Below are 15,782 nucleotides of genomic sequence, written 5' to 3'. Positions count from 1 at the left end.
AGTTTGACAGACAGCAGCCCTTAGCTCCTGATTGGCTCCCTGCCCTATATAAACTCAAGGGGCATTCTAGGAAGTATTCAGGTAAGCGTGTGGATCTTCTGTAGCTGCCATGGCTATTACAGCTCCTTACTCTTGAATTCCTGGCTTGACCTTGGCTTGATTTGGACTTCACCTCCTGACTTGGACTCTGACCCTTGGTATCGACTCTAGCCTGGACCTGCTATGAACTCCTCTGCTACTCCTAGCCTCAGGTTTGCTCCTGCTCTGGCCCTAGGCGCTGGCTTGTTGGGCTCCTGACAATACGTTTGTGCAGTTTATCCAGAAATGGGATCACATCATTGTCCTATCACATCATTGCCATACCACAGCTAGTCACTGACAAAGCTGAATAGGCAGTTAAAGTTGCTACGACTCTGTTAAAGAAAGTGGCAAAAAGCAAAGAGAATATATGGCAAGACATTCTTGAATGGAGAACCACTCCCACAGAAGGCATTGATAGCAGTCCAGTACAATATTTGATGTCAAGATGAACATTTTGTGACCCAAGAACTCCGCAATGCCAACTGGCAAGGGCATTGCAAGAGTATCCTGATTATGGTATATACATTCTGATTCACCAAAGAATGTCATGTGAGGTCTCAAATGAAACCCAGGGTCACACAGGTCACTGTTATTGTTGAGAAATACTATGTGAGGAGTTATGTATGTAGACTGAAAATATGTTTGTAGCTTCTGTATCATAGTACAGGCAGAAACAAGTTTCCTGTCAGACAAAATATGTTTATTCACACATCTCTCTGTCAGCATGTAAGCTAAGACAATGGATGCACAATTATGTACAAAGTCAGAGACATATGAAGTCAACAGGTATGAGCACATAGGAAAAACAAGTAACAGGTGGTTGTACTGTGTCTGAGTACAGACAGTGAACTTTGGGGAAATAAGCAGAAGGCAAAAAAGGCATCTCCTTATCCTGCACCAAGGAAGTAAATGGGAAGTGTGTTTACATTCATGAAAAATGGGATCACAACCTGCTGTGGTTGAAGACATTGTAAAGCTTTGGGTGAGATAGGTTAAACTTCATTAGGAGGTTTAACCTAATAGTTAAGTTTAATTACTACAAAGTGTGTTATGATTTTGTTTTACATGTAACCTTTTGTTTTCATTACCCTTACTCACCATCTCTTAAATCTTCAGTAATATACTTATCCTTGTTTTCACTATAAATACATCTCAGTGCTGTTATATTAAGCAAGATGATGATCCTGAGTTGAATCATACCAACTGGTATGTGCACTGTTCCGTTGGGGACAGCAGATCTGGTATTTATGTGAGTGTTCAGCGGATAGGGGGCTGGACACTAACAGGGGAACACTTCAAAGGGGCTTGGAGACTGGGGTGCACCTACTGTTAGCCTGCAAGGCAAAGTAAGGGATGGCAAAGCCCAGAGAAGAGTGTGTGTATGGCAAACAGGCTGGTAGTGTCAGGGAGCTGACATCCAGTTAAGCACAAACAAGTATCCCTCATGCGGGAGGCAGGGGCTAACAAGTTGATTCGCAGTCCTGGGTACCCCAAGAACCATCGTGGTGCTTACAGCCCCAGCATTACTACAACCAGGAGTAATGGAAGGAGTAACAGACAAAAAGTAAGAGAAATACACAAAGGCCAAAGCCTACTACAATCAATAAGCTAAAGACCACCCAGAAGTACAAACAGGAGATCCTGTCAGAATCAAATTATTTTCTTAGGACAAATCACTGTTGAAAGCAAGGTACATGTGTCAAACAGATAAACTTTCTTTCAGATAATGTAGCAGTGGATGGGCACATAGTTCACTGAAACCACAAATACATTCACACAGTACGAACACAAGATAAAATCGCAGACGGGGAAGACAGTGAAATATGCACTCCACTGAGACTTGCTCAGCAGGACACAGAAGGTGCACAGGAGCACTGACTGATAGATATTGGAACAGACTGTCAAAATACCACACCACCAAGTTCATGGCAGTCTTCTATCATCACAAGAGAGATTCACGCTCCAACATCAAACCATCCTCAAGACATATACAAGACTTTATACAATTCTAGGGTATGAAAGAACAACCCTTCCAAACACAAAGGAAAATAGACCAGTGGTTCTCAACCTGTGGTTCATAGACCCCTGGGGGTCTGCAAACTATGTCTAAGAGGTCCATGAAAGACTTAGGCAAAACAGGCTGAACAGAATTCAACTATATAAACAGACAAAAGATTTTCAAAGGGGTCTGCACCTCCATATGGAATTTTTTAGGGGTCTGCAAATGAACAAAGGTTGAGAACCAGTGCCTTAGACACCAAAGAAGTTGAGTTAGTTAATTAAAACAAAAAGTTGTTGATAAACTCTATATTATCATATGTAGAGTATAATAGAGTAAGTATATAAGAATATAGTATTCATGTTTAATTTTGCTATTTCAAATGTGACATATGGGAGGTTACGATAAATAGTTCTGCCTACAGGGAAGCTATGGTATGATTGTGTATGGGCACTTAGAGAACTTTTGTTTCAGGAAGTGCTTGATGAGAGCACAGAGGACATGAAGGGAGGAATAAAGCCTGAATGTAACACTGTCTTGGTTCTCTCTCTTTATGCTTGCATATAGATCAGGGATGAAAACCGAGACTATTGTTGTCAGTAGCTACCGGTGTGGTGCTCTGCTCTTGTTCGATGATAACAGTCGGCTGTGTGCTGCCCCAGCTCTGCGCAGATAGCTGACACAGCAAACCCCGAGAGAACCCCCAAAGACCACAGACGAAGGAACCCGAGCCAGGTTTATTGTCAAACGAAGCACAGTTTCCTATAGACTCTACAGGACATACTACGAATATGTGCCCCCTGGCAATGGACACAGCTCAGTCAGTGGCAGGACTTTCCACTGCCCCCTAGGCTGGCCAAAGATGCACACTCTGGGACCTACTTTTATACAGTTACAGGACAGATTACTCATCCCTACTGACTTATTGAGGTCTAGCCTCTTGGCTCATTAGGGTGCTGTCTCCCCCTTTGATCATGTTGTTTCAGACAAACAGATCTATCCATCATGCTGTCCTTTTGACCCTGTCTTTAAGATCCACCTGCCTGTTCCTTGTTATGTCTATGGAGTGTCCTTGTATCGGGCTGTCCAGGTGCCATCTTAGCACAAGTTCCTCTTATTAGCACTTATATGTGAATGCACGTGCTTCTAACAACCCTCTTCTCTCCAACTTCTGTGAGTGGGGCCTGCTTCTGGCTCACAGCCCAGCTTTTGCTTAGCAATGCCTGGAAGTACTTTGGTTCAGGCTTCAGGCCTCAGACTAGGCCTCTGACACAAGAGTTTATGTTTCAGGGCCTCATCTTACTACAACTATCACTGTTCTCCAGGTTTGAACTGGAGCAACAAGGTCATGTAATATATAAGGGTGAGTGAACCTGTTAAGAGAAAATATAACCAACACCACTGTTAGGCTTGGCAGGCCCTCCCCCTACCTGTTCAACCTACCATAGAGCTCTGCAACCATTAACCTGGCCTCACAACACCCCTGCAACTTAGGCAGGTATTTCTATCCCCAGTTTACAGGTAGGCTAAGTGATTTTCTGAGGTCACTTAAAAAGTCAGGGTCTGTCAGGACTAGCACTCAGGAGTTCCTGGCACCCAATCCTGTGTGCAGACCATACTTCTTAGACATAGGAATATAGGACTGGAAGGGAGCTCCTGGATCATCAAGTCCAGGCACCTGCTATTACCAGTATGGTGCCAAAACTATCATTAGATCTCTAGTGTTCTACAGAGAACTGGCTGTCACTGGCTCCTCCTCCTTGTTGTCAGCTGCAATAGCCCCTTAAAAGAAGTTGACAATACATTAATATTTTCCTGAAGCCATTTAACCAATTACTGTAGCTTGCCACAATAGTAAATAGGGGGAGAGGCAGCCTGTGAAAACATGACTGAGAAGGGAGTGTGACAAAGTTCCTCCTCTATCTTGGTGGGTCCTGCACTTATTGGCAGATTTTCTTGCCTCAGAGATTCACCACGTGGGTTGGGGAACAGCCCAGAGACCTTCCCCTCTGGAAGAACCAACAGTCCAGGTCAACTGGGAGGTTTGTGGGGAACCCGGGCCCACCCTCTACTCCGGGTTCCAGCCCAGGGCCCGGTGGACTGCAGCTGTCTATAGTGCCTCCTGTAACTCCCTGGGCTACTTCCCCATGGCCTCCTCCAAACACCTTCCTTATTCTCACCACAGGACCTTCCTCCTGGTGTCTGATAACACTTGTGCTCCTCAGTCCTCCAGCAGCACAGCACACCCTCACCCACACCCTCTCAGCTTCTTGCACCTCTTGCTCCCAGCTCCTCACACTCACACCACAAACTGAAGTGAGCTCCTTTTAAAACCCAGGTGCCCTGATTAGCCTGCCTTAATTGATTCTAGCAGCTTCTTCTTAATTGGCTCCAGGTGTCCTAATTAGCCTGCCTGCCTTAACTGGTTCTAGCAGGTTCCTGATTACTCTAGTGCAGCCCCTGCTCTGGTCACTCAGGGAACAGAAAACTACTCATCCAGTGACCAGTATATTTGCCCTCTGCCAGACTCCTGTACCCCACTGGTCTGGGTCTGTCACAGGAGATATGAGACAGTATCTCTATTAAGACATGGCCCACACAATAGAAATGTTTGAGAGTCCCAAAAGTGGAGCATAAGTGGATTTTTTTTTTATTTTGCATGTGCTGTTGACCTCAATCTCCTTTCCCTTTACACAGAAACCTTCTATTTTTATATGTCTCATATGCCTCCAGGTACTCTTCCTCCTCGGAAATAACTAGTTCAAGGACACCATAAGATCTCTTTGCATATAAAGTGGATCTTCAGTACTCTGTGAAACTGGGTGACAAAACCCTCTGATGTGATGTGTTATATTATTCACCTCAGAGAGAAGGATGGAAGAATGGGGCCACACTCTATGTGATGCAGAATGAACAAGAACTTAAAATCATGTTGCACACATTCAAATGAAATGTCAGCATGGAACAAAAAATAAACAAACAAAAAAACCAGAGCTGAGTGTTATGTCTATAAAGTACCCATGATCATAGCTTCAACCTACAGAGACCATAGCTCTCCTTTCACTATTTCTCCTTCAGAGTCTCTTATTATTAGGACCCCAGACTCTAGTAGGAATGGGGGACCCCTTAGCAGGACTTCTCCCACAAGGAAATACTATGTAATGTAAGTGAGGCTTATAGCGTCTGGCTCAGTATTTGTAACTTGAAAAATATCAGTCACTTAAAATATAGCATTTACTGGATCTGGAGACAGCCATGCTGTCCTCTAGTCTCATTGGGCAAGGCCACTGAGCAGGAACAAGGTTTTGTACAAAATGTTTTAGGTGAAACCACTTTGTATGTATCATGTAATGCCCCCAAGTGAATCCTAAATAATTAATCTAAAAGCAATCCTATTGTCATGTCAGTTCCTGTTAGCTATTACAGTGGAATATGCCAGACTTTCTCCTTCACTCAATGCCACTAGTATATGTATTTGTTTAAAAATGACATGTTTTATACCATATATATTTAATATAATACAAATACTGCTTTATAATACACACTGTCTGACGTTCTGTATAATACCATTTCATACTCAAAAGCATTTCAAGATACAGTTTGTAGGGAAGATACTATTCTAAATGATACATGAAGTTGTGTTTTATTTTAATAATAAATTTTGTTATTGCACAGCCTATTTCTTAATATAGCTTCTCGCACCCTATAATACGACTCCCTTCTCCTCCTATTAGTTCCTTTCCTCCCCCGCCTTCCTTCATAAAACCTGAAGATGCGCAATATCCTGCTAAAAAAGAAGAGACCTGGACATTCTAATAACACTTTCCACTTGCAGATTCAAATATACCTACTAATGTGTAGCCTCTCACAAAACTAAGTGATTGGGCAACAAAATGGCAAATGAAATTTAATGTGGATAAATGTAAAGTAATGCACATTGGAAAAAATAACCCCAACTATACATACAATATGATGGGAGCTAATTTAGCTACAACTAATCAGGAAAAAGATCTTGGAGTCATTGTGGATAGTTCTCTGAAGACGTCCACTCAGTGTGCAGAGGCAGTCAAAAAAGCAAACAGGATGTTAGGAATCATTAAAAAGGGGATAGAGAATAAGACAGCGAATATATTATTGCCCTTTTATAAATTGATGGTACGCCCGCATCTTGAATACTGCGTACAGATGTGGTCTCCTCATCTCAAAAAAGATATACGGGCACTAGAAAAGGTTCAGAGAAGGGCAACTAAAATGATTAGGGGTTTGGAACGGGTCCCATATGAGGAGAGATTAAAGAGGCTAGGACTTTTCAGCTTGGAAAAGAGGAGACTAAGGGGGGATATGATAGAGGTATATAAAATCATGAATGATGTGGAGAAAGTAGATAAGGAAAAGTTATTTACTTATTCCCATAATACAAGAACTAGGGGCCACCAAATGAAATTAATGGGTAGCAGGTTTAAAACAAATAAAAGGAAGTTCTTCATCACACAGCGCACAGTCAACTTGTGGAACTCCTTGCCTGAGGAGGTTGTGAAGGCTAGGACTATAACAGGGTTTAAAAGAGAACTGGATAAATTCATGGAGGTTAAGTCCATTAATGGCTATTAGCCAGGATGGGTAAGGTATGGTGTTCCTAGCCTCTGCTTGTCAGAGGGTGGAGATGGATGGCAGGAGAGAGATCACTTGATCATTACCTGTTAGGTTCACTCCCTCTGGGGCACCTGGCATTGGCCACTGTCAGTAGACAGAACACTGGGCTAGATGGACCTTTGGTCTGACCCAGTACGGCCGTTCTTATGTTTATGTGTTGTGTTCTTGTATTTTGTTGGGATTATTTTTCAAATAGACCATATACATTGGTCAGTGGGATTGACCCTCATACTCTCCACTCACTGGGGAAGCAGCTGATGTTGTGGTTAAAGCACAGGATGGGGAGCCTGGATACCACCATTCTATTTCCAGTTTTGACACATCTTTCCCTTATGACTTTGGACAAATCACCCTTTCTGTGTGCATCAGTTCCCCCATGTGTAGAAAGGGGATATTAACCCTTCACCTCAATTGTGCAGCTGAACTCGTTAACTTATCTTTATATTGTTTTGGGATTCTCAGATGGAAGGTGCTATGGAAGTACACTGTACAGTAATTGTAGAACTGTAAAGTTCAATGTAAGCTGAACAGTCATGTAGCCTGCTTGTATACACATTTCTTTTGTAGAAAGGGGTTTTTAGGATTGAACATAGCAAGGAATCAGTTGATACGCTAGCCTCTCTTAGCTTCTTATCAGATACACGGTTAGGGCCCACAATAGCATCTTTTAGCTCTATTAAAGTCTAAGGCCAGCACACCAAAGTGGTTGTGGCAGCTGTGTAGAAGATGCCTGGCTAGTTTCACTGGAAAAGTTGTGTAACAGGGAAAACAAAAGGGATTTCTGACTTCATGTTTGTGTTTCCAGGGGTACCGAATGAAAACATCACTTTGTATTCCTAGAGGGCCACCCTCAGCAATGTATTATTGTTGAACTATTCAAGCCTTTCAGTGTTTAGATCACAGTTGAAATGAAGGGAATCTCAATCTGTTTCCCAGTGACTATCCATGTTGGCACTATTTATAGCTTCTGCTCAAGTGGCCTCAGGACTACAGCTGGGCAGGAAAAATTTTTTTCCAGTCCCACAATAACGTTCAAAATATTTTAAAAAAAATTCCCATCCCAAATTGGGATGAAATGTCAAAATCTCAAATATTTTTGTGAACTGAGAATCTGAAGAAAAAAAAATTCAACTGAGGTCAATTGAAACATTCTATTTTAATTTCAACAATTTTTTTAGTTTTTTTAAACTTTTTTGTACTATAAGTAGTTTAAACTTTGGAAAAAAATGGTTTTGAACCAGAAAAACAGAATTTTTCATTGTGAAAAAAAAAAAAAAAAGAGAGAGAGAGGTAGAACTGACCCTTTCCTGTGCACAGTTTTGGTTTAGATGAATTTCCTTTTTCCTATGGAAAAAAAAACATTATGTCAGAAAATTCTCAATCAGTTCTACTCAGGATGGCACTTGTATGTAAGTTGCTGGTTAGGACTGAGGTGGATTTGCAGAGATGTGTGGGGGAAGTGCAGCACGTGTTTACGTTATTGTCTGTCTTTAATAGTATTGTGCTATCAGTTTGCCATTTTCATTTACCCACACAATTCTTCCCCTTTAACAATGAAAAGAGCTGTACCCAGGCCTCATACAAGCTAATGCAACTTGAAATAATAGATGATTTCCAGGGGACCTTTATCTACCTCAAGAAGCTCTCCCCTTGCCTGAGCCAAAGCCCATTGCAGTCAATGTCTCCCAATGCCAGCAGTGGGATGTGGATCAGAACCTCAAAGCGCATGTTGGAATTCCCTCCAAGACCTTTACCAAGAAGTTTCTGAGAGGCTGGAGCAGGTGGGTATTCACCAGAGTCCGGCCCAATGCTGGGAATGGATAAAGCACCTTAGGCTCTGGTACTGGAAGGCTAAAGACTCCAACAGTCACTTCAAGACTGCATCATACGCCTTATTCAAGCAGCGGGACCTGGTGCTCTCCTGGGCTCCAGTACCAAGCCTGAGGTAGCTCTTGACCCCCTCCTGAATAGGGTGACCAGACAGCAAATGTGAAAAATCAGGACAAGGGGTGGGGGGTAATAAGAGCCTATATAAGAAAAAGACCCAAAAATCGGGACTGTCCCTATAAAATCGGGACATCTGGTCACCCTACTCCTGAATCCCGCTGGTCTCATCATCCGACAGGATGGCGATGAGGGCCAGTGGAAAGAGGGTGTGAAGAGACAGTGGGGACCATGGTGGAGGAAGCACCAGAAGACCTGAAGGAAGAGGACCAAGTTATTCTGCCCCTCTTCCTGGAGGAGTTGGCTCCGCAAGCCCCTCCTGACAAGCCAGAGGAGGACCCTGAGACATAGCTGGAAATGGAACCTGAGTTGGATAAATTAACCCCCCACCCTTCTTGCCAACATCCCCTCCTTCTTTCTCTGGGGCTGCATTCAGGACTGGAAGCTTCCCTCCCCCCAAAAATGTTCCCTGACCAAGACATAACTATACATGCAATATTTTATTGAATTACCTCAAACCATTGTAAAGCTTTTGGCAGAGGCCGTAGAACAGATTATCAGTGAACTATCATACTGCCTCTGGGTCTGTGAGTTTGTTGGCCAACCGGCTGACAGCAAGGTTGGGGGGGGGGGAGGATTAGCTGGGGGACAGGACATTTGTAGAAGATTAATGGTTCTGAACAGTTACTGTTGTTTTCTGTGCCTTTCAAGATCACAAGCTTTCATTACAGTAAGTCCTCTTCCCCCACTTACAAACGGGAGACACACAGAAGGGGTGGGCGGGTTTAGGGCCAGTTAGTACAGGAAGTAGGAGGGAAACCTGTGCTGCTCCAAGGAATGTGACAGCAATCTTTTGTCACAGTATAAAGAACGAGGAGTACTTGTGGAACCTTACAGACTAACAAATTTATTTGAGTATAAGGTTTTCTGGGCTCCTTGTTCTTTTTGCTGATACAGACTAACATGGCTACCACTCTGAAACCTGTCATAGTATAAAGATTTTCAAGCATTTTCTGTCACTGGTGTCCAGGATTTCCCCTCTCAGAGCCATGCCGCACAAGTCAGGAAAAAGCGGGTGGGTGGGTGAGATATCTAATCCAGCAGCTGCAAAAACACAAAGTAGCATCTCTTTGCGGGGGGGGGGGGGGGGGGGGAGAAGGAGGGGAATGCGAGTGGCTTGTGGTCTTGATCAGAAAGTTCATGGAACAAAGTGTAAGGGGACTGTTGCCCCCTTACTAACATTCAGTGGGGGTATTTTGGTTGGCTAGCTCCCAGCACTAAAAGGGGAAGGGTCGATGGCAAATCAGGAGCCTGAGACTGACAGTCCCCAGGAACAATGGGGAGAGGCCAATGCTTCAGATCAGCCTGATTGACAGGGCGGGCAGATCCTCCGTGTGAACTGGAATGGCCTGAGTCAGACAGAGTGGGGCTGAGCTAAGGAGAGAGCAGGGGCCCGAGCTAAGCTGCTGGGAGCAGAGCTGCAGCCCCAAAGCCAGAGCACAGCCCAGAGAGAGCCAGAGGGGCTAGATAAGCAGCCAGGAAGCCGGTCAGAGCTGGGAGCAGAGTCACAGAATCAGCCTGCAGAGCCGACCTGTCCTGGGAGCAGAGCTGTAGCAACCAGAGCCAGAGAGGCCAGAGAAGCAGCCCAGGGAGCTGAAGGCAGAGCAGCAGCAGCAGCCGTGCTGAGGCAGAGTGGAGCTGGAGCTGGGGCTGGAGCAGTCCAGAGCTGGGTGTGGTGAGCAGCTGGGGAGAGGAGGGGGACCCTGGGCAGTGGGCCCAGCGCAGGGAGACACCTCAGCCAAGAGACCTTACAGGCCAGACTTGGAGGGGGATCATAACCCCTACCGGGCAGGGGCGACGCTGGGAAAAAGGGTCCTGCCACCTAGAGCCTGAGAGCGTGTGGCCACCACCAGAGCAAGTGTCCAACCCGCAGCGTCTCTGCAGCACAGCCAGGGCCTGAGAAGGAGCCTGTGACCTACAAGAATCAGACTGTGAACTGCCCTGACGTTCCAGAGACACTGTTTGTGATGTTCCCTGCCACAGAGCAGGGTGATGTGTTTTCCTTTAACTTTTCCCATTTTTCCTTATTCTTTTTTTAAATTAATTGTTAATTAAACAACTTGTATTTGCTTTAAATTGTATGAAATGATCAGTGGGTCAGGGAGGTGCCCAGTGCAAAGAGAGTGCCCCGGAGTGGGGACACCCTAGCTCCTGTCCTGGGTGACCACAGCAGGGTTGGGGGTCGAGACCCCCAGGAATCCTGGGCCCAGCCTTGTCGGGGTTTACGAGGACTCTGCCAGACAGGAGAGTGGAAGGGGAGTCCTCAAGGGCAGGGAGGCCTCTGGGTAAAGGAAGTGGGAGCGAGGACTCAAATCCTTTCGCTAGCCCACTTCACCGGGGTAGTGCAGAAGCCAGGAAAGTTCCCCACAATAGCGGGACCATTCCCCCGCTTACAAAAGCACAGTTGCTGTTTGACTCTTTCTTTCCTCATTCCTTTTTCTGCTCTTTGCTGGACGAAGGGGCTGGATTTCCTGATGCTGGTGGTTTGGGCTTGGGGGACAGGTGGTCATTTGCAGTGGTTCACTTTTCCCCTCCATGCAGGCACCATTTGCTATTTTAGAATATGGTCTATTGCCATTCGACCTGCCTTCTAGTCTCATAAATGTATGTCCACAAATTTCTGGCACAGCAGAAAATCCAGCTGGTTCTTTAGGTCCCACAGGCACTTCAGAAACCCCATGCTCTGAAACCCAGCTATCATTTCCAGAACTTTGGTGAGGGCAACTACCCATGGGTAGATGAGAATATTGATAGCTTCGCAAACCTGCACCACCAAAAACCCAATAGACTTCTCCACCCTGAAGTAGTTTGCAATTGATTGACGATAGCTATCCAGCATTGCCAACTTCCAGAGGGCAATAGCCACCCACTTCTGCACCGGTATGGGTCTATGGAACCAAGTGTTCTATCCTGTAGGGTTGAGGCCAGCTCTTCACAGAGCTCCAGGAATATCTACTTCCTCTTTCTGAAGTTCTGCAGCCACTAGTCGTCATCTCAAGATTTCAGGATGATGTGATCCCCCCACACCATGCTGGTTCTCCTGGTCCAGAAGCAGCAGTACACTCATGGACATTCAGTCAGAACTCTGGTAGTCTCCTGCATCTCTGTGTTATGGAGTGACAGTGCATCAGTCACCACCCCAGACATCTGTTTCTCACTTGCTCCATGTCTTTTACCACGTTGGTCAGGAAAAAGGGGTGACCAGGAACTGCCATCAACAAATGTGCAAAGGCAGCAGACAGTACCAACAACACACTGCAAGGCGGTTCCCGGAGTTTCTGCTGTGACACACAGAATCCTGGGATACTACCCCTGAAATCCTATTGCTAAAAGCGCATTCCAAAAAGCAGCAGAATGGACGTGTGTATACAGCTTGAACCCATGTCCAGCACAGGATATGTGGGCACTCAGTGCAGGCCTGGGATACATATGTAGGCATAAACATGGGTAAGTATTGAGTGTGGATGTCAGTGTAGATGTAGCCTAGGAAATGACTTTAAACATCCTGGACCCTGAGGCTGAATTGCGGTGGTTTGAATCCAGAGCCAAACTCCCATTTCTGAGCCAGATTGTCAGCGGGTGTAAATCAGCATCATTGTCTGTCTCTCTATCTTAAAGGATTGCTCATGAACATTTTGTTTTAGGAAAATTGTTACTCAGATGATGTTATGGAATATCATTCATTTACAGCACCCCAAGGGCTATTTATTCATTTCATAGACCCTATCAATTTTACTTTCTTTCAAATTCTGCTTAAAGATATAGGGCTGATCCTGCCAGATGCTGAGTGCCCTCAGCCACCAATGAAGTCAATGTTTGTTTGGGGGAAGATGGGGGAGATTGAGGGTACTCAGCCCTTCATAGAATCAGGTCTATAGATAATAAATAGAAGAGTGGTGTACAGACTGTAAATATTGAATGTGGATGATCAAACCCCAAAGAAATCTGAAGATGATCTGTGCAGGTTGTAGGAAATGTTTCCAGAAACCTGGTTGGAAGGTGTTATGGAAACAGGGCTTTTCTACACTAGGGTTTTTAGCCACTGCTGTAACTATACTGATGTAGATGCATCAGTGCAAACCCCCTAGTATAGACACTGTGCATGGGAGAAAAACCCTGACTTGTACAGGTGAAGATTACCACAGTATAAAGCAACAATTTTCTCTGAAGTCAACGGGACAGCTCACATGCTTAATGTTTAGCATGAGTTTAAGGGTTTGCAGGACCAGGGCCACAGTAAATTATTTTCTAAAGACTGTTTCTGTTTCTTTTACACAAGAAATAAATATGTAGGAACACTGTTACTTGCCTCTTTATATTTTTTTATTAAGAATGAATTTATTACAACTAGTTTTAGAAACAAAGATCACGACATTAATAAATTAAGTAGTAAAAACATTTTAAAAAATCTATGCAAAGGCTATGCTATTAATTTATGTAAAAATAAAATTCTTTACTTTAGCTCAATGTGGCACTAATTATTTAAAGTAGTTAAGGTAAAATGTGAGTTCACTAATGTGCTCCTTTTCTCCTGAATGCGTAATTTTCAATTCGTTGAAGAATCTCTCTGGATTGTGCGTGGACCTCTTGCCAAGCGCAGTGACTGTTTGACTATTTAAGAAAGGGATATCGAAGAAATGTTTATTAGATATTGTACTTTGCACTGAAAGAACGAGATTGAAGATTATGACAAGTCAGGACTGAAGGTAGTACAGACCATATCATCAGTTGCTGTAAATTGCCAGACCTCCATTTAAATCAATGCAGCTACTTCGGTTTACGTCAGCTGAGGACCTGGGCTTGTATGTTTTTAATTTAATTTTTGGGCATGTTAAATTAAAAAATAGCTGAAGAGATTTTGCTGAAACTGTCCTCAAACTGACAGCAAGCTTGGAAAATTTCCATCAAAATGGAATTTGTTTAAGAAAGGTATGAGACCTGGTCTACACTGGAAAATCAGATCAGTTTACCTACATCAGACAGGGGTGTCAAAAAGCCATGCCCCTGAGTGGCGTTGTTAAGCTGACCTAAGTCCCAGTGTAGACAGTGCTAGGTCAATGGAAGAATTCTTCCGTCAACCTAGCTACAGCCTCTTGGGGGGGGGGGGAGAGGCAGATTACCCACACCAATGGGAGAACCCCTCCAGTCAGCGTAGGTAGTTGTACACTGAAGCACTACAGTAGTGCAGCTGCAGCAGTGCAGCTGTGCTGCTGTAGTATTTTAAGTGTAGACAAGCCCTGAGTAACTGCAGTAGCTGCATTTCAACCTTAAGTATAGTGGTCATTAGTGCTTTCATTAAAACATAGGTATTGGCAGATTCCTGTTGGGTGCTCCTGAGCAGAGAGTGACTAATCCCATAAACAACTGTCACCTCTAAAGCAAAAAAGTTATACCATTTTCAGAAGTTGGAATAAAATGGTGCATTGTGCTTAATATGCCCTTGGACACAAACATGCTTTTTTTGGCTTTTACATAGGATTTGGTAATATAGCACAATCCACAGATTCTTAAAGATAATTAAAAAAAAAATTATTACAGCCAGGACTACTTGACTAAGTAAGAAGCACTCCCTCACTTAAATATTTGCTAACATGAGCATGAAGAAAAGAGAGAACTCAATGTACTTACTTTGATCAAATAATTACTCATCCTTTTGAAGCAGTCTTTTACTATGGATTCATGGATAACATTAAAAAGACTGGACTGTAGCTGTTGAATTAAAAATAAAAGGAAAAGCAAATGATCATTATGAGCTTGAACACTTGGAAATAAAAATACATTTGGCTTGGAATATATGCTATTAAAATGATACCCTCCTAGCTCTATGATAGTCTACTATAGAGCATAACTAGCTACTAATAGCAACATCTTTCTCATATGCAGGTCTGGACATTACAGTACTGCACTGAGGGAGTTAGTTTTGGGAAATGTGTACACTATGAAATCATAATTTCTATATTAAATAATCAAAACTATACTGATAGCTTTTATAAGACATTCAAAGAGTCTCTAATTAACTATGGAGATTTGGAAATTAAGTACACTAGAATTCGAATCCAAGCAAGGTGACATGGTTTTACAATGCTTGGTTTTTTATTTCATTTTTAGACCATTTGGTACAGTAGGTATATTATTCTAATGGCGGTACATTGTTACCGTAGTAAAACCATGGAAATACTTAGTAGGCTTGGATGAGCACGGGATATTATTATTCACTTAGAGGCAAATCTTGTCCCAGCCTTTGCTGGTACAGAAAACCTGATAACCATCAGAAGCCCCATAGTTCTGCTGCATAGGGCTTAGAACAGGGTATGAGGTTCCATTGAATTCCCAATCTATTGACGGTAAAGAGCTGTGCTCTGTGGTTTCCCTCTACCGCAGCATGAAGAGGGAATTGCTGGGACAGATGTGTGCATTAGGCTGCCTGCAACTTCAAAGGTCCTTCAGCCCATCCCACCCCTGGGGTAGAGGGTGCAGTTGCCAGAGAGGCTACCGTTGACCTGAGCTTTCAATCCCATTTAAACAAAACAATTAAGCATGTGCTTAAGTGCTTTGCTGATTAGGGATGGATTTAAGCACTTGCTTAAATTCTATAGTGCTTAGTACAGGGTTTGGGATTTGGCAGTTATTGTGGTTAGTAATTTTTAGGCTTAAGAAGAATGTGTAATGAATCAAAATAAAAAGAAAGACTTCACTGTTCAGAGAGCGAGGCAGAACAGTAAAGAATTGATTGTGTACTCAGTAGTATCTTAGTAAACAAACAAAAATTAAAAACTGTTTGGGCATCTAAATCAAGCCTTAAAATTTTTTGTTAAAACTTGGAAATACGTGTGCAAAAATGGGTATTTGAATATGTTAATATGTTTATACCATTACCCATTCTACATATTCATATGTTACGGATGCATCATATGTGCCATTGTTTAAAAATTTAGTTCTGTATCTTTAAAGCTTTCTAGTGTATTTTCATTATTATACATTATGAGTTTCATTTTCCTTTAATGTCCATGGCTTTAGCTTGAAGAACACATTGGGGCGTGAATTT

This window comes from Terrapene carolina, unplaced genomic scaffold, assembly GCF_002925995.2.
Source record: "Terrapene carolina triunguis isolate 2854851 unplaced genomic scaffold, T_m_triunguis-2.0 Scaffold111, whole genome shotgun sequence".
NCBI lineage: Eukaryota > Metazoa > Chordata > Testudines > Emydidae > Terrapene > Terrapene triunguis.
This window is presented reverse-complemented; position numbering follows the sequence as displayed.